The sequence below is a fragment of the Perca fluviatilis genome, chromosome 20, assembly GCF_010015445.1.
Source record: "Perca fluviatilis chromosome 20, GENO_Pfluv_1.0, whole genome shotgun sequence".
Classification (NCBI taxonomy): Eukaryota; Metazoa; Chordata; class Actinopteri; order Perciformes; family Percidae; genus Perca; species Perca fluviatilis.
In genome coordinates, this window is record NC_053131.1 from 19605207 (window position 1) to 19613110 (window position 7904).

A 7904-nucleotide genomic window follows, 5' to 3' on the forward strand; every position below is an offset into this window, starting at 1 on the left:
CCTTGACATATATACATACATACATTGACAATACATCCTATTGTATGACTCTTTTTCGACTTTTTTTCAACATACAATACTATGACTTTTTTCGACATACTATACTATGACTTTTTATAACTTTTTTCTACATACACTGTTATAACTTTTTAGGCCTTTTTCTTTTCATCATACTATACTATGACTTTTTTTCAACATACTATACTATGACTTTTTTTACTTTTTTCGACATACTATACTATGACTTTTTTTATTTTGAACTATACTAACAAAGAAGGAATGCCACACAGCAACAATTTTCTTTTTGAATATTTTATTTATAAAACACATATCACATGACTTTTTCAAAATACCATGACATACATACATACAGACATACATTGACAATACATCCTATTGTATGACTCTTTTTGGCCTTTTTTCGACATACTATACTATGACTTTTTTTCAACATGCTACAATATGACTTTTTTTCGACATACGATACTATGACTTTTTTCGACATACTATACTATGACCTTTTTTGACTTTTTTCAACATACTATACTATGACTTTTTTCAAAATACTATACTATGACTTTTTTGACTTTTTTTCAACATACTGTACTATGACTTTTTTCAACATACTATACTATGACTTTTTTTATTCTTTTCAACATACTATACTATGACTTTTTTCAACATACTATACTATGACTTTTTATAACTTTTTTCTACATACACTGCTATAACTTTTTTGGCCTTTTTCTTTTCATCATACTATACTATGACTTTTTTTCAACATACTATACTATGACTTTTTCTACTTTTTTGACATACTATACTATGACTTTTTTATTTCGAACTATGCTAACAAAGAAGGAATGCCACACAGCAACAATTTTCTTTTTGAATATTTTATTTAGAGAACACGTCACATGACTTTTTCAAAATACCTTGACATACATACATACATACATTGACAATACATCCTATTGTATGACTCTTTTTCGAGTTTTTTTCAACATACTATACTATGACTTTTTTTCCACATACTACAATATGACTTTTTTTCAACATACGATACTATGACTTTTTTTCAACATACTATACTATGACTTTTTTCAACATACTATACTATGACTTTTTTGACTTTTTTCAACATACTATACTATGATTTTTTTCAACATACTATACTATGACATTTTTTCAACATACTAAAATATGACTTTTGTTCAACATACTATTCTATGACTTTTTTCAACATATTATACTATGACTTTTTTGACTTTTTTCAACATACTATACTATGACTTTTTTTCAACATACTACAATATGACTTTTTTCAACATACTACAATATGACTTTTTTCAACATACATACATGCATACATTGACAATACATCCTATACTATGACTCTTTTTCAACTTTTTTTCAACATACAATACTATGACTATTTTTCAACATACTACAATATGACTTTTTTCCAACATACGATACTATGACTTTTTTTCGACATACTATACTATGACTTTTTTTTACATACTATACTATGACTTTTTTTACATACTATACTATGACTTTTTTGGACTTTTTTCAACATACTATACTATGACTTTTTTGACTTTTTTCAACATACTATACTATGACTTTTTTTCAACATACTATACTATGACTTTTTTTACTTTTTTCGACATACTATACTATGACTTTTTTTATTTTGAACTATACTAACAAAGAAGGAATGCCACACAGCAACAATTTTCTTTTTGAATATTTTATTTATAAAACACATATCACATGACTTTTTCAAAATACCATGACATACATACATACAGACATACATTGACAATACATCCTATTGTATGACTCTTTTTGGCCTTTTTTCGACATACTATACTATGACTTTTTTTCAACATGCTACAATATGACTTTTTTTCGACATACGATACTATGACTTTTTTCGACATACTATACTATGACCTTTTTTGACTTTTTTCAACATACTATACTATGACTTTTTTCAAAATACTATACTATGACTTTTTTGACTTTTTTTCAACATACGATACTATGACTTTTTTCGACATACTATACTATGACTTTTTTTACTTTTTTCAACATACTATACTATGACTTTTTTCAACATACTATACTATGACTTTTTTTATTCTTTTCAACATACTATACTATGACTTTTTTCAACATACTATACTATGACTTTTTATAACTTTTTTCTACATACACTGCTATAACTTTTTTGGCCTTTTTCTTTTCATCATACTATACTATGACTTTTTTTCAACATACTATACTATGACTTTTTCTACTTTTTTGACATACTATACTATGACTTTTTTATTTCGAACTATGCTAACAAAGAAGGAATGCCACACAGCAACAATTTTCTTTTTGAATATTTTATTTAGAGAACACGTCACATGACTTTTTCAAAATACCTTGACATACATACATACATACATTGACAATACATCCTATTGTATGACTCTTTTTCGAGTTTTTTTCAACATACTATACTATGACTTTTTTTCCACATACTACAATATGACTTTTTTTCAACATACGATACTATGACTTTTTTTCAACATACTATACTATGACTTTTTTGACTTTTTTCAACATACTATACTATGACTTTTTTCAACATACTATACTATGACATTTTTTCAACATACTAAAATATGACTTTTGTTCAACATCCTATACTATGACTCTTTTTCAACTTTTTTTCAACATACAATACTATGACTATTTTTCAACATACTACAATATGACTTTTTTCCAACATACGATACTATGACTTTTTTTCGACATACTATACTATGACTTTTTTTTACATACTATACTATGACTTTTTTGGACTTTTTTCAACATACTATACTATGACTTTTTTGACTTTTTTCAACATACTATACTATGACTTTTTCAACATACTGTACTATGACTTTTTTCAACATACTATACTATGACTTTTTATAACTTTTTTCTACATACACTGTTATAACTTTTTAGGCATTTTTCTTTTCATCATACTATACTATGACTTTTTTTCAACATACTATACTATGACTTTTTTTACTTTTTTCGACATACTATGCTATGACTTTTTTTATTTTGAACTATACTAACAAAGAAGGAATGCCACACAGCAACAATTTTCTTTTTGAATATTTTATTTATAAAACACATATCACATGACTTTTTCAAAATACCATGACATACATACATACAGACATACATTGACAATACATCCTATTGTATGACTCTTTTTCGACTTTTTTTCGACATACTATACTATGACTTTTTTTCAACATGCTACAATATGACTTTTTTTCTACATACGATACTATGACTTTTTTCAACATACTATACTATGACCTTTTTTGACTTTTTTCAACATACTATACTATGACTTTTTTCAAAATACTATACTATGACTTTTTTGACTTTTTTTCAACATACGATACTATGACTTTTTTCGACATACTATACTATGACCTTTTTTGACTTTTTTCAACATACTATACTATGACTTTTTTCAAAATACTATACTATGACTTTTTTGACTTTTTTCAACATACTATACTATGACTTTTTTCAACATACTATACTATGACTTTTTTTATTCTTTTCAACATACTATACTATGACTTTTTTCAACATACTATACTATGACTTTTTTGACTTTTTTCAACATACTATACTATGACTTTTTTGACTTTTTTCAACATACTATACTATGACTTTTTTCAACATACTATACTATGACTTTTTATAACTTTTTTCTACATACACTGTTATAACTTTTTAGGCCTTTTTCTTTTCATCATACTATACTATGACTTTTTTTCAACATACTATACTATGACTTTTTCTACTTTTTTGACATACTATACTATGACTTTTTTATTTCGAACTATGCTAACAAAGAAGGAATGCCACACAGCAACAATTTTCTTTTTGAATATTTTATTTAGAGAACACATGTCACATGACTTTTTCAAAATACCTTGACATACATACATACATACATTGACAATACATCCTATTGTATGACTCTTTTTCGAGTTTTTTTTCAACATACTATACTATGACTTTTTTTCCACATACTACATTATGACTTTTTTTCAACATACGATACTATGACTTTTTTTCAACATACTATACTATGACTTTTTTCAACATACTATACTATGACTTTTTTGACTTTTTTCAACATACTATACTATGACTTTTTTTGGACTTTTTTCTGACATACTAAACCATGACTTTTTTTCAACATACTATACTATGACTTTTTCTACTTTTTTTATTTCGAACAATACTAACAAACAAGGAATGCCACACAGCAACAATTTTCTTTTTGAATATTTCATTTAGAGAACACGTGTAACATGACTTTTTCAAAATACCTTGACAAACATACATACATTGACAATACATCCTATTGTATGACTCTTTTTCGACTTTTTTTCAACATACAATACTATGACTTTTTTCGACATACTATACTATGACTTTTTTTTCGACATACTATACTATGACTTTTTTCAACATACTACAATATGACTTTTTTTCAACATACTATACTATGACTTTTTCGACATACTATACTATGACTTTCTTTCAACACTACAATATGACTTTTTTCGCATACTAACTACACTTTAATACTATTTTTTACATACTATACTATGACTTTTTTTACATACTATACTATGACTTTTTTGGACTTTTTTTCAACATACTATACTATGACTTTTTCTACTTTTTTCGACATACTATACTTTGACTTTTTTTATTTCGAACTATACTAACAAAGAAGGAATGCCACACAGCAACAACTTTCTTTTTGAATATTTTATTTAGAGAACACATATCACATGACTTTTTCAAAATACCTTGACATACATACATGCATACATACATTGACAATACATGCTATTGTATGACTCTTTTTCGACTTTTTTTCGACATACTATGACTTTTTTTCAACATACCACAATATGACTTTTTTTCGACATACGATACTATGACTTTTTTCGACATACTATACTATGACCTTTTGGGACTTTTTTTTACATATTATACTATGACTTTTTTTCAACATACTATACTATGACTTTTTATAACCTTTTTTTCTACATACACTGCTATAACTTTTTTGGCCTTTTTCTTTTCATCATACTATACTCGACATACATACATACACATACATACATTGACATAATACATCCCATTGTATGACTTTTTTGACTTTTTTTCAAAATACTATACTATGACTTTTTTTCAACATACTACAATATGACTTTTTTTCAACATACCACAATATGACTTTTTTTTCAACATACTATACTATGACTTTTTTTCAACATACTATACTATGACTTTCTTTCAACATACTACAATATGACTTTTTTTTCAACATACGATACTATGACTTTTTTTTCTACATACTATACTATGACTTTTTTTCAACATATTTTATACTATGACTTTTTTTACTTTTTTTCAACATAACTATACTTAGGACTTTTTTTGGACTTTTTTCGAGTATAGCATGACTTTTTTCTACTTTTTTATTTCGAACAATACTAACAAAGAAGGAATGCCACACAGCAACAATTTTCTTTTTGAATATTTTATTTAGAGAACACTGTAACATGACTTTTCTTAAAATACCTTGACATACATACCATACATTGACAATACATCCTATTGTAATTGTCTTTTCGACTTTTTTTTCAACATACAATACTATGACTTTTTTTTTCGACATACTATACTATGACCTTTTTTTTGACATACTACATACTATGACTTTTTTTCGACATACTATACTATGACCTTTTTGGGACTTTTTTTTTTACATATTATACTATGACTTTTTTTCAACATACTATACTATGACTTTTTTATAACTTTTTTTCTACATACACTGCTATAACTTTTTGGCCTTTTTTCTTTCATCATACTATACGACATACATACATAACATACATACATACATACATTGCATGACATCCTCATTGTATGACTCTTTTTTTACTTTTTTTTCAACATACTATACTATGACTTTTTTTTCAACATACTACAATATGACTTTTTTTCAACATACTCACAATATGACTTTTTTTTCAACATACTATACTATGACTTTTTTTCAACATACTATACTATGACTTTCTTTCAACATACTCACAATATGACTTTTTTTTCAACATAACGATCACTATGACTTTTTTTTTTGACATACTATAACTATGACCTTTTTCCAACATATTTATACTATGACTTTTTTTACTTTTTTCAACATACTATACTATGACTTTTTTTGGACTTTTTTCGAGTATAGCATGACTTTTTCTACTTTTTTTATTTCGAACAATACTAACAAAGAAGGAATGCCACACAGCAACAATTTTCTTTTTGAATATTTTATTTAGAGAACACATGTCACATGACTTTTTCAAAATACCTTGACATACATACATACATACATTGACAATACATCCTATTGTATGACTCTTTTTCGAGTTTTTTTTCAACATACTATACTATGACTTTTTTTCCACATACTACATTATGACTTTTTTTCAACATACGATACTATGACTTTTTTTCAACATACTATACTATGACTTTTTTCAACATACTATACTATGACTTTTTTGACTTTTTTCAACATACTATACTATGACTTTTTTTGGACTTTTTTCTGACATACTAAACCATGACTTTTTTTCAACATACTATACTATGACTTTTTCTACTTTTTTTATTTCGAACAATACTAACAAACAAGGAATGCCACACAGCAACAATTTTCTTTTTGAATATTTCATTTAGAGAACACGTGTAACATGACTTTTTCAAAATACCTTGACAAACATACATACATTGACAATACATCCTATTGTATGACTCTTTTTCGACTTTTTTTCAACATACAATACTATGACTTTTTTCGACATACTATACTATGACTTTTTTTCGACATACTATACTATGACTTTTTCGACATACTATACTATGACTTTCTTTCAACATACTACAATATGACTTTCTTTCAACATACTATACTATGACTTTTTCGACATACTATACTATGACTTTCTTTCAACATACTACAATATGACTTTTTTCGACATACTATACTATGACTTTTTTTTACATACTATACTATGACTTTTTTTACATACTATACTATGACTTTTTTGGACTTTTTTTCAACATACTATACTATGACTTTTTTGACTTTTTCAACATACTATACTATGACTTTTTTCAACATACTATACTATGACTTTTTATAACTTTTTTCTACATACACTGCTATAACTTTTTTGGCTTTTTTCTTTTCATCATACTATACTATGACTTTTTCTACTTTTTTCGACATACTATACTATGACTTTTTTTATTTCGAACTATACTAACAAAGAAGGAATGCCACACAGCAACAACTTTCTTTTTGAATATTTTATTTAGAGAACACATATCACATGACTTTTTCAAAATACCTTGACATACATACATGCATACATACATTGACAATACATGCTATTGTATGAATCTTTTTCGACTTTTTTTCGACATACTATGACTTTTTTTCAACATACCACAATATGACTTTTTTTCGACATACGATACTATGACTTTTTTCGACATACTATACTATGACCTTTTGGGACTTTTTTTTTTACATATTATACTATGACTTTTTTCAACATACTATACTATGACTTTTTATAACTTTTTTCTACATACACTGCTATAACTTTTTTGGCCTTTTTCTTTTCATCATACTATACGACATACATACATACATACATACATACATTGACAATACATCCTATTGTATGACTCTTTTTTGACTTTTTTTCAACATACTATACTATGAC